This window comes from Ixodes scapularis, unplaced genomic scaffold (genome assembly GCF_016920785.2).
Source record: "Ixodes scapularis isolate PalLabHiFi unplaced genomic scaffold, ASM1692078v2 PGA_scaffold5__190_contigs__length_132052651, whole genome shotgun sequence".
Taxonomy (NCBI): domain Eukaryota; kingdom Metazoa; phylum Arthropoda; class Arachnida; order Ixodida; family Ixodidae; genus Ixodes; species Ixodes scapularis.
Window position 1 is genome coordinate 128,115,616 of NW_024609880.1, and position 13,008 is coordinate 128,128,623.

At 52.8% G+C, this 13,008-nt stretch overlaps 1 protein-coding gene and 1 non-coding gene across 2 annotated transcripts in view; one reads left to right on the plus strand and one right to left on the minus strand.

Moving 5' to 3' along the window:
* LOC115312734 (glypican-6) overlaps positions 1-13,008 on the plus strand; it is a 116,036-nt gene that overhangs the window by 47,417 nt on the left and 55,611 nt on the right. The gene's annotated exons all lie outside the window — the stretch shown is intronic.
* Trnak-cuu lies at positions 4,101-4,173 on the minus strand. The gene has a single exon. It is a non-coding gene; the product is annotated as a tRNA-Lys (tRNA).

Here is a 13,008-nt window from a genome sequence, read left to right on the forward strand (position 1 = left end):
TCAGCCTTGATCCCATCCCACCGGGTGTGAGACAGGGGAACGACCGTCAATGACACCCCTATAGATCGACGCAGGCTCGAAAGGGCTTGGTCATCTCGCAGAAGGGAGACGTCCATTCTCCATGTGTCGCCTCGCGGTTGCAAAAAACTGGAGACGTCGAAAACAATGGACACTGGGCGATGGTCCGAAATGTAGCCAGCGGCTGTCGGAAAAGAAAGCACCGTGCAGGTTTCAATACGAGTAGCTAGGCAGGGAGGAACATATACCCGATCCAGACGGCTCGACGAGGATCCTCGCGACCACGTGGACATGTACGCCGTTCCATTCAACTCCTGCCAGCCATCTCGCAAATCGTAGAGCGTAAGTATTCGTACCAGCTCACGGGCATTCGAAGTGGGACGTCCAGGGCCGCGAACATCTCGAACAGAATCTTCTACACAATTGAAGTCCCCGCAAAGCAAAAAGGAACCGTCGTCGGGAACATATTGAAAAAGACTACTAAAAAAACTGTTAGACGCCGAAGCACGCGCAGGCGCATACACACTCACTACCCGAAACTTAGCATGACCCACAAAAAAGGAACCGTCGTCGGGAACATATTGAAAAAGACTACTAAAAAAACTGTTAGACGCCGAAGCACGCGCAGGCGCATACACACTCACTACCCGAAACTTAGCATGACCCACAAAAAAGGAGTATACAAGGACGCGGCCATCAGGATCACAAAGAGAAAAAGCGCCTCTAAGGAAACAAGTGCGAAAAATTAAAACGCCTACGCCGCATGAGCGTGACACAGCAAAAGAAAAGTAACATGGGATAGAAAACCTTGTTTTAAACTCGGCTACATCTCGTGCGGTAAAAAAATTTGTTTCCTGAAGAAAAAGCAGATCGCAATGTTGCGCCTGTGCGAAATGTACAACCTCACGTTGTTTGTTGGGGGAGCGAAAACCCTGAACGTTTAGGGTAATCACGTGCAGGCCCAGAAAAAGAAAGAAATAAGAACAAAACAGCATGGTCACAGGATTGGCTAAAACGTGAGGCTGTAGTCCTCGTCCGAGTCATGAGGCTCGGAACGCTTTTTCTTGACGGTGGACGCGATGGGCCCGTCCGAGCCGCTGCTAGTGCTCGGAAAAGTTCGTTTCGCATCACCACGGTCCTCGCCTTCGTCAGAAGAAGAAAACTTGGACGACTCACGTTGTGTTGACGGCGACAGCTCAGAACGGGCGGAAGGCTCTCGTTGGCCTGGGGTTAGGTCCGTGTCGTCGGAGATGACCAGGCGACCGGGGCTATGACTCGAGTCGGCCACATCACTCTCCTGGAAGTCGAGACCGTCGGGAGACGCCGCAGCGTCATCTTGCGTCGGAACGACGGGGAGCGCCGCGCCGGCAGCTTGCGCTGGGGCGATGGTGGGCGTCGCGGCGGTGACTTGCGCTGGGGCAGTGGGAGGCGTCGCGGCGGTGACTTGCGCTTTGACGATGGCTTGCACAGGGGTTTCCATAGAAAACACATCGGGCGACTTGACGGCGGTAGAGGTGACAGTGGAAAACTCACTCGATGAGTCACCGGAGGGCGTGTCACTTGGGGCCAGTGGACGATCCCGCAGACGGATGGAGGGGTCCAAATTGTCACTGAGCTCCTCAGAAACAGGGGGGCTCTTGCCTGCGGCACCCTGCGATGGCTGGTGGGGTCGAGAGGCTCCCGCTGGGTGGGCCACAGCGGCGTATGACCTACGCTGGGTACAGTCCGCTGTTGCGTGGGCGTGACCGCACCGCAAACAAGGGGCGGTGCAGCCCGCTGTTGGATGCCCGAAAACGGCGCAACGTTCGCAGCGTGCGGTCTTGCAGGCTGGCCCGATGTGCCCTTCCTGTCCGCAACGGCTGCACACACGTCGCAGTCCACGATAATCCACCATTACACGGTGCCCTTGGATGGTGATGAAGTTTGGTATGGGCTTCGCCATTTCCACCTTGACCACCCTCGTTCCTGTGAGAATGTCGGGACGGTCTCGGTACGACACGTACGTGATGGACTTTACTTTTCCGAACGGGGCGATGGCTTGCACGACGGCTTCCTCCGTGACATACGGCGGGAGACGATAAATGGAGACATGAAGGACGTGGACGCCGACTGCTTCGAGTGGCACCGCAACGTCACGGAGCACCAAGTTCCCTTGGGCTACAAGGCGGTTCGCTGCACCGATGCTGGTCACCGACGACAGAAACCTTGTTCCACCTTGGTGTTGCAGGAACTTCAAACCTCCGGAACCGGCGGTTACTTGGAAAGCGTCCATAATCTCGTCGACGGCGGTGTCGGCAGGGACGCTGAACGAGAAACACATACCCTTGGCTGGTAGTACCGTGGACGCCATGGTTGGAAAACCGACAACCCCGGGGACCACGAACAAACGCGGTCCCGGGGATGCAACAGAGGGCGACGAACTTGGCGAAACAGCGAGGCGGCGAGACAGCGAGACAGCGAGGCAGCGAGGCAGCGAGACAGCTTCTTAGCCAAAAGGCCGAGATACTACAATTCGATCAGAGTCGTAAAGGGCCGAGAAGCGATAAACCTTAATATCCAGGCACAAAGTGGACCTACCCCCGACGGGAAAGTGAAATGCGCGGTGGTGGAAGACCTGTATCGCAGACTACCTGGTTTAAAATAGAAGTTAACGTGAGGCACTATCCAAGCGTTCTCGTAACAAACACTTTTGTTTGAATCTCTTACATGAAAGTTGTGATTTGGCGAATATTTGGATACGTTTTGTAGGAATATAGCTTCGTGGCAGTGGCGCACACCTGTCGCCGTTGAAAAAAAAAAAAGGGGGGGGGGATTGGGGACGAAGGAGGGTAGGAACAACAGGTGGTGAAACATCTGTGCCACATTTTTGTCACGTCGGTAGCATGGAGTTACTCAGACGTCGCGGCCTAGGATGTTTCCACGTTAAAAGAAACGAGGCTCCGATTTGAGAAAGACGAAACCATTGCCGCGACTGAAACATTCGGACTTTGAGGAAATTAACCAGAAGCCAATTTTTACTTAATTTCCCGCCTATATTAAAAAAAAAAAAAAAACCTGCTTTGAGCTAAATTATTTTACGTCACGCCGCTACGATGCTGTCGGTACTGCGCATGCGCAGATGCTTGCTCTCACGCGAATCTGGTTTCTGCGCACATGCACTGCCCACGTCGGGTGTGGGCAAACCCGGGCTTGTTTGGAAACACTCTGGTGTACAATAATAAAGAAAAGAAAAAGCTTAGATGGACAAAACAAGCAATCTTTCGGGCTGTCTGTATTCTGTCCGTGTTTAATTCGTTCTTACGTTTGTTTTGCATAGTTTAGTTCACGGATAAAGGAGCTTCCACGATAGCGGGGAGATGAATCGCACGTTGCACCACCGTGCAACCTCCAGACATGTCTTTCTTTTTTTTTTTTATTCCTCGTTTGCCGCGCAGGTGTACGTGTGCCAATGCCCGTGCAGAATTCTGCGTGCGGCATTTTTAGGCAAGGAGACACCGCCCCGCTGCCTTTGTGCCGAAGGGACTTTGGAGCCAAGGTCGTTTCGGTCTTCCAGTCGGCTGTCGAGATTACGGGAGATTAGCTCTCGCGGCCTGGGGCTTAGTTTCGCTGGCTCGGCTACGCTGGTAGAGGTCTTTATTTATTTATTTCCTTCTTTTTTACGCGCGGTTTTCGGGAGGAGGCAACGTGCGAAAGCTTGTTAGTAGCGCTGCTCGCTGGAGGTGGAAACCCGTCTGAGGAAAACTTGGCCGCCTCGGAGACTCCGACGAGTAAACGACGTTCGGAACTGCACTGTCGCCGGCGCCAGCCCCGCCAATGCAAGCGAAAAAAAAAAAAAAAAAAAAAAAAGAGGGACGCCGGTTGTTTACTTGATTCGTGCCTTCTCTTGGATGCCAGTCATTCAGGCTGTAAGACATTGTCGAGCCGCCTCTCTTTTGATATGTATATATATATATATATATATATATATATGTATTGTGGGGAACGGGAAAAAAACCGACAACCGGGTGACGAGCGGGCGCGCGCGGGAGTCAGAGCTTGAACACCGCGAGGATTGGTGTTCGTTTTCTTGTCTCCACATTTGGCGCCCAACGTTGGGCCCTAACCCACGACCCTGAGATTAAGAGTCTCATGCTCTACCGACTGAGCTAGCCGGGCTAGCTCAGTCGTATATATATAGAGGGACAATGTATTGAAAATAGGGTAATTTGGGCCCCATATAAGGCTGTGCTCTGAGCCTTTGGGCATCTACTTGTCAGTGGTGCCGTCTTTTTGAGCAGGTGTCAAATGGAATGTGCTCCTCTCGTGCCAGATTGTCGTGGGCGTTACCACGATGATAGGGCTTATGCGTTTGCCGAGGCGCCGCAGTAACTAGGGAGAAGATAGGACTGTCACGCTGCTATAGTGGCAGGCTGGAATGGAGGTGACAAGAAACAGAATTATATTGGTTTTGAGTGCTCGTGCCTTCATTACACCGTCTGAAATACCACTTTATTTTTTTAATTATGTACCACGTAGTCTCTCTAGATGGCGCAAGGCACCGCCCGATTAAAATGGTTCAACCGTGTTCGCGTCCATCCATCTCTACCCATCCAGTCGCGACTGTCGCTCTCAAGGCCGTCCAGCACGAACGACTTCTGTGGCTCATAATATCCCCGGACGAGGTTTATGTCCCCCCAAACAGACGATGTTCCGACTCGTGTACGGGAATATGTACGATATGTTGTTACGAGGAGTTCGGTCCGCGGCCCTACATACAGCATGGCCGGACCCCGCCCCCTTCCGTCGATACGGGCCAACAGAAAGGGAGCTCGTTAGCAGCTTTTACGAAGGCTCACCGATGCCTCGGGTGATAAATAATCGCGGCCAACAGCCTTCGTTGTGCCGCTGCGTGTGTAAGGCGTGCATGCCGTAAAGGGCTTCTGCCCCACCGTCTTTTGTTCTTAGGGGCTTCGGTGGTGCTCCGCCGGGTATAGGCGGCGAGAGGGATCGTAAGGTCTCATTATACCATGTCGTGGGAATAACGCCGCTGTAGTAATACGCTGAACCTTGCGAAGCGTCCGGTCTCCATTTTATTTTTCTTTCTTTCTTCGCAGCAGAGTCGTTTTCATTTCCCAAAACGACGACGTACTACACGACCATAATTGAGTCGAAGCAAAATAAATGCCGTCTGCGCATGACGACTTTTTTTTTTTTTTTGGCTAGTTTGTGCCGTGGAACACTGATTAGCCACGCGCAGGGACAGGGCGTGTATATTTATGTACTATGGTATTTGCCGCTTTATGATTGGGTCTTCTTTTATGAGGCGATATTGCGGTTTTATTGGCTCCACAGGAACAATGAGATGTCCGGGGGAAAGGGGGGAGGGGTGGCTACGCCCCATTATTCTTCAGCTTTCAGGGACATTAGAAGCAATCTGAAACGAGTGGCTTAATTATGCTAATGACTGTTCTTATTGGTCAATGCTACAGTCTGATTGGCTGCGGAGTGATAAGAAGAAGCTCGTGACGCCCTGCGTTTCTCAACAGCCGAGATGTTTGGGTGGCGCCCTTCACTGGTTCCCGTTTTTGATGTCACAACCGGGGCTGTGTTCCGAATCTTGCTCGAATGGAGGCGAGTTACTCCGGCGGGTCGTGTCACGTGACAGCACAGATAGAGAAACTCTGGACGCGGGTATAGGTTCTTGAAAGCCATAATTCAAAACCATTGCCCTAGAGTGAGATCGAGTAAATTTTGGAGCACGGCCAACACCACCTAGACAGAAGGCCTCCGCATGGTTTCCTCTTCCTCTATGAAACGTCATCGCAGTCGGATCGCGCTCGGTCGGCTATTGGACCCGAGTCCGACCTTCGACGCGCTGATTGGCCACGAGCCGCAGCCGAACACTGACGCAGCACTCGCGCCCAATCTCTCGCCTCGATCGATCTGACTATGATGACGCGTGTGGAGGCCTTCTGTCTAGGTGGTGTTGGCACGGCCCAGGATTTGCCTCTCCAAGAGCTCTTTCTTGGACAGGTCACGGTAACTTGGCAGACCAGGGGAGGCCTTCCGCTTTAGAACCGCATCAGCGCGTCGCTGCACACTTTCAGTGGATGCTGATAACGAGTGTTGGTAGGGGTCCCAAACCGGCATCACAATACTGCAGGTATGGAAGGACGGCAGTGTACAGGTGGCACAGAGCAGTAGCGCCAGCTCCCCGGGTGACCCGACGTACAAAACCAAGCATCCGCCGGGCCCTGGAAGTCCCCTCACGGATGTGAGCTGAGAAATTTAATTTGGGGTCTATTGTCATTCCAAGGAGCCTTGCGCGCAGAGCTCTAGCGAGGTTGTCGCACATGCAGAAAGACTAAAGTTCCCTCGATGCATTGCGGCAGCGGCGTATAATCAAAGTGGCTGGTGAGATAGGTCTATCCTAGCGTCCTTTGGTGCGTGTTTGGTAAAGATGTGAACGCTGGACATCCATTCGCTCGATCGGCTCACACGCGAAGAAGACGTTAGGATTCGCAACCTCTACAAATGTGCTGTTTTTTATCTGAATGTGTCTGTCTTTTCTTGTACTTCAGCGTCTCGGGGAGAGATAAATCGGGCTCATTCGTTCCGAGCAGAAAACGATTTGTGCGGATCCACTTTTCGCTCCTTCTTCCGGCGCGTGATGACCACCCCGAGGCGTCCTTCGGCTGGCTGCCGGCTGCGTTGGATTCGGGCCGACCCTTTCATTGGATTTGCCGCGATTGCGCCGGACGACTCCCCCTCTTTCCTCCCTCCGGCCTGTGATGAAGTGATCCCTCGCGGAGCAGAAGCGCCTATTGTCTCTCGCCCCTGCAACTCCGTTCCCCCCGAAGCTGATAGTGCGCTGGAGGTTGCGCGCTCCTTGGGCCTGTCCTGATTATGATCCCGCCTTTACCCAGGGACAGATTTAAAGAAAGGGGAAGAGGGGGGCGGGGAGAGAAGAAGGTGGAGGAGGAGGAAGAAGCCCCCCCCCCCCCCCCCCCCCCCCTCCCCTAGCCAAGTGCCCACTACGAATTTATATATGTCAGGCTTGGGGTACAGTGCTTGGGGGGCTCCCAAGCCTGATCCCAAGCGCAGAGAGCGGTGTCAGGTGATGAAAGAGAAGCGGTTGATTGGTCCGGCGACCACGTAGCCTCCCGCCGCACTGTGAGCTCAGGGCTGAGATCGTCGGCCCTCCTTCTTGGCGTCGCTGAATGTAGATCGCATGGCCCAGGGCTAGGGATTGACCCGTCTTCCGCGCTGACGGTAATAAGAGATGCCGCGTCGATTTGGAACGCCATTGTCTCGATGCTCCCTGCGGCGTCGCGGGTGTCGTTGGGCGAGGCTTTTCTAGCGAGGAAGACATTCGCGGAATGCTCGGTGAACCACTCCGAGAACCTTCGATGCGCCTTGCGTCCCTTCAGCGTTGGCACGAAGCGTTGAGTTCACACTGATGGTACACCGTACTAAAACTGTTCGCAGACATGTTCGAATTACGTATATGTGTGATGCAGACAGGCTTCCGAGGTACGCAGGTAATTCTGTCATCACGTCCGCAGTGAACGCCATGTGTTCTGTGATGAACAATGCGGCCGCAGCACATAAGAATGGAGACCCGAAACTAGAGATTACACTTTGAAATGCCGACGCATCTCTGACGCTGCGGCACAGCCGTGTATGAAATTCGGACGTTGCCTAAATTGTAGGACAATCTTGAACATACGTCTCTTTTCTACTTGGGTTTTTCAGTGACGAGGCACGTATACATACTGGTACGATGCTTGGGCGAGGGGCTGCATGCTGAAACCTGCAAAACATACGAAGGTTGAACGAGAACGATGCACTATTGGATTGCCCATGTTTAAAGACAACTGACTATTGGATCGTTCAGTTTGATTAAAATCCAACTGCTTCGTATCTGTTCCCACGTGGAACATATATTAAAGTGCCTGAACTCTGAGAGGCTGTACGTACTCCTTCGATCTGTACAACTTGGAAAAATATTAGTTACATTCGCAATATTAGGCACGTTTGTCGTGCGTATACAAACTTTTGCGATAGATGGGATTGCAGAGTCAGTGACAGTGTCAAAGAACACCCGGAAGCACACGAAACCATATCCTGTCCATATAAAGAGAGCTGGAGGTGTTCGATTCCCGACAGTTTTATGGCACCCAACGCGGGGCTCCCCAGCTGTTCCCGCTGCGAGCGAAGCAACAAGCGCTCCTTTGTTCGTCAACCGACGCCTTGCTGAGGGGGTTCTTCGGATGCTCCTCGTCGACGACGCCGCGGCTCTTTTGGCGTTGGCGTTAACGGCGCGTGAAAGAGGGCCCACGCGAACGCTGTCGGTCGTGGCTTTCTTCCTTCAGCCGCCGCGGCCCATGTAGTCTTTGTCGTCGCTACTGCGGCCTTCAGCGGCTCGAGTCAGCCACCGTTTGTTGGGAGCTTCCGCTTCAGTCACGGAATCCGTGATTGAAGCGGACGTTTCGAAAATAAGATATACTCCCACAACGGGAACGGAACTGCTGCGAAGGGGACGGCAAAAATAAGTGTATTGCAGTCAGTCAAGCAATCAATCGGTTTTTATTCAATTAGAGATTTCGCATACACGGAATATACAGCTTGTGCGTAGGATCGCTGCAGAGCTCCTGCTATAGTACCCGTTGTCGATGTTGGTACACGGGTCAACTGTACACGTTTCAACCGCTGTGGTGCTGCATACGTGCAGCTTTTATTTATTTATTTATTTGTAATACCCCCAGGGCCCAGAGGCATTACAGAGGGGTGGACATACAATATTGGTTCAGCAAAAAAATTCAAACAAACCAGGCAACTGGGTTATAAAAGTTAGTCCGGCTTAATCTTAGAAAAAAGCGAGTAGTTTCTAAATAAAGCAATTGATGGAATAGTGACTAATGATGCGGGAAGGTGGTTCCATTCAGATGACGTTCTGGGGACGAAAGAGTTGTAAGCTGAAAGTATGTCGACTTTAAGACCTGAAATCGATGCGGGGAGAAATGAAAGAGGGGCTAATGAATATGTCTTTCAGAGAAGCGTTGGAACGATACATTTTTGTGAAAGATACATAAACGAGATAATTTGCGGCGTGAGGACAGAAAAAGCAAGGACAAGGTGGCTTTCATACATGAAACATTTGCGGTGCGATGATAATTAAAGACTATGAAACGTGCGGCGGTGATTTTGCGGTGCTTCAATGTTTGTTACGAGCGTTGGGTGACCGAAGAGCGCGATGTGTGGGAGATAGTCACGCGGTGTCACATGACCACTGGACGACCGTCCAGTCAACTCGGCTTTACTGAAAGCCGATACGGCTTTCAGTAAAGAGCCGTATCGGCGATATGTTTCTGCGATGTCCTCTTGTGGTTCTGTCCGTAACGTCACGACCAAGATGTGCCAACGTTACTAGATTACCTCAGTTGTGGAACTCCCGCAGAGAAACCCCCCCTCCCCCCTTCCCGTCCTTACTCACTTGCAGTGCGTCTTTCGTCGTTGAAAGCGCATCTAGATTTTCGATTCAAAACTGTGTTTCATAGGGTACGGGGGAACGTAATATATAATGTGGACAGGAGATCGAACAGTCACACTTCTAGCGGTACGTTTCAGCTGTGGGGACAACAAACCACATCATCCTGTTTGTTTTTAATCCGAGAAATCGTAGATGTCGATTCGAAGGCCGCTCCTCGTGCAACTAAAGCACTGGTCAGAGCGAAACGCTCGTGCCCAGACCGTGCTCTAGGCGTGGCTCCATTTCTTTGTTATGCTGTGGGTTAGTTAACACTGGGCTGTGGGGACAACAAGCTCGACAAAGCGCCCCCCCCCCCCCTCCCTAAAAGTTCGATCTCCTGCCCAATACGAAGAGAGAGAGAGAGAGGGGGGGGGGCGGTTACTGCTCGTGCAAGCAGCGCTTCGGCGTCTCGTGGGCAGTGCTCGTCCAGCCAAAGCACAGCGAAGAGCAACGGGCGCGTGCTGGAGGCCGGGCGCAGAAGGACAGGCCCTGCCGTTGTCATCCTGTACTGTAGCGCGAGAGCACGTGACCTCGGGTTTAAAACGTTCTTCCGCAGAACGAGCGCTCGCGCTAGGAAGACACACCTCGAAGCAGGGAGCGCGGGCTGGCTCGTGTATGTAAAGACGCCGCTGCGTGTGTGGCAGCGCGTTCGAAATAGGCTGGCGGCGTCGGTGACCGATCCATTGCAGTCCCATCCGTTCTCACCTGAACCCCCCCTCGAAGCATTCGCGTACCAGCGGGGGTGCGCCAGTACGCGCGCAGGTTTGTCGTTCCTGGATTCCGCTTTCCCTTTTCTTTTTTCTTCTCAACTTTTCCGGCTTCTCCCTCGCAGCCGACAGGAACAGAGGGTCTGCCGTCAAGACCAGGCACCACCTCACACAGAAGAACCCCCCGGCGGAGAGCTCCCACTGCGAATTCCGGGAGGCGAGGAGGGGGAGCTCGTTGAACGGTTTAGTTGGTTTCGAACCAAAGAGGGGGGTGCGAAGGATAGAGCGCTTTCCGGTCCGTTCGTTTGTTGGTACATCCGCCTTCGTAATTTTGTATGAGTGCCCCATTCCTGTTTTGGCCGTCAGCCCCCGGTCGATTGGTCGCTCTCAGTCCCGTTTGAGCCACGCGGCCGGCCCGACTCGGTGCGGTCGTTCTCCCCCCTCCCGTCTTGGAGCGCGTTTGGACGTGCCGGTAACGTGTCCCGACTCGCCGGGAGACTTCCTCTGGATTGAGGATGCCGTCGGTGGAGGTCTGCAGCTCGTGGAGCCCGGGGAGGGGTCTTTGAGGATGGGAAGAGAGTCGCCACGTCCGGTGGTCGTTCTCGAGACTCGCTTCTTTGAGGGCTCGGTCCGGATGTGGGCTGCCGCTTTAGGTTGGCCGAGGAATGTCCGTACCCTATAATGACATTCTTCACCACTCTGAATCACGTTGAGGGGAAAGGGGGGGGGGGGGGGGTTGCCGTTATGCATTTGGTTGGTGGGTTTCTGTGTACGGATAGGTGTCATTGTAGTTCTTCTGTACGTATATCGCGGAGCAGCGCTGGCTACTCTGTGGAATTCGAACCGTGGTCATTTATGAGGGAAGATTTGTCAGCCACATTTTGAAGGTGTTTAACTACTTCCAATTTTCAGCGACAGTGGTGCCGCGGTGTGTGTGTGTGTGAATCGCGCTGTCTCGCTCCTTCCTGACGCGAAAATATGAGGCGCGTCTTTGAATATCGGTCGCATTCCACACAATTAGAATTACTTGCGCGTCGCAGGCTCAACCTCGTACTGCACTTCTACGACGATCATCTATATAAGGGGTGTCCCAACACCGGCCCGCGGAGGCCTTCCCGCCGGCCCGCAGATGGCTGCGGTCTTTTCGGTGACACCCCGCCCGCATCCCAGTCAGTGACGGAAGAGCTGCGCCATTTGCGCCAAATTGCGCCACAAAGTCTGCTACATCTTGCGCCAAAAGGTTATTCTTGCTAAGAATTACGCCACACCAGCGCCAAAAAAGGATTAAAAAAAAATTCAAAATTTTAGTATTGGCTGATTTTAATGTTCGGAGAAGTAGAAGGAAAGAAAAACTGGCACAAAAAAGAATTTCTCGGCGTCTCTACGCACCGTATAGTTTGTTTCGTCTTAGGTCAGGGCACAGCGAAGGCTCGAACCATAGCCTCCTCTATACGGAGAAAGCCTGGCACATCGACGACGGAGCAATAGGGCGCGCGGCCGCAGGAAAAAGGAGAGGAGGAGCGCGCCGAACGGTGACCAATATGGTAGCGCAGAGCAGAAAGGGCAGACCTAGACAGCGAGCGCTTGGGTCATGAGCGGCCGCTCCCTGAACCACGCTTGTTTTTGTGTTTTCGTCACCGTCGTTTTTGTACTCCGGGAGAAACGGGCGCGGCGATTCGAAAGGGCGCAGGGAGAAACGGGAAAGGGAGGACGTTGAGTTTCTCCTCTCCACGATAGCGACAAGAAAAGATAGAGAAAAAAAAAAAAAAAAGATTGTTTCTGCGTTTAGCCGCTCGCTCTTTTGTGGCGCTAGCAGGCAAGTTTCTCTCCGCTCCCGTTTCTCCGCCCCTCCTTTCCCATTTACGGCGGCCGCCTTTTCTCGCGACGCGCCAGGCTTTCTCCGTATGGAGGAGGCTATGCTCGAACACATACGACAACAAACACCCATACTAAAAGTGCAAGTTGCGGGACATTTGCCGCACTTCATTGGTTTAGCCGATGAAAAAAAAAAAAAAAAAAAGACACGTACAAGGAGATGACGAATGCCACGATGTCGTGCTTTGACGCTGCGAATCAAACGCCCAGAGCCGTTCATGCTGGGCATCAACCGCTCTGGCCGCTTGATGCGTTGGCTGCTTGATCGCCGACATCGTCTAAATTTTTAGATGACTTCGTTGATGTCAAGAGCTAAGATTCCCCGGGAAAATTTAGCAAAACAGTAGGATTGCCGATTGCGGCTACTGGGATAAAACGTAACCAGGGTCTTGTACTCCTGATAGGATCACTCGATTATCGTATTTGCCGTACGCCTTCGTTCCGTGGCTGCAAAGTGCCGTGGCACTTGCGCCTCTCGCGTCAACTTTCGCCTCCCACCAGCGTGCACGCGTCGAGCTTCACCGCTTTACACCGGGGTGCTAGGAGCAGCGATTGACACGGGGGAGCGCCTGGCTTAGCGCGATAGGCACGCAAATTACGCTCAGGATTACTATCACGGGTCGATCTTCTTTGTTTTAATCGTAAGTTAAACTCTAAATAATATTACAAAAAAATTGAGCATTGAAAGAGAGAGATCGAAAGAGAGGGATAGAGAGAAAGAAAAGGAAACCACGGGAAATGGTTCTATCACTATCGCGATCCCTCCAGTTCTTCCCTAAAACTACGCTCACACCGCTTACGCATCATACAAACGACAGTCTACAAACACGTGCTGCCGGAGGCGTTGAGTTTTCGAACGTCGGGGGGGGGGGGGGGGGGGGGGAGGGTTAAGGGCGA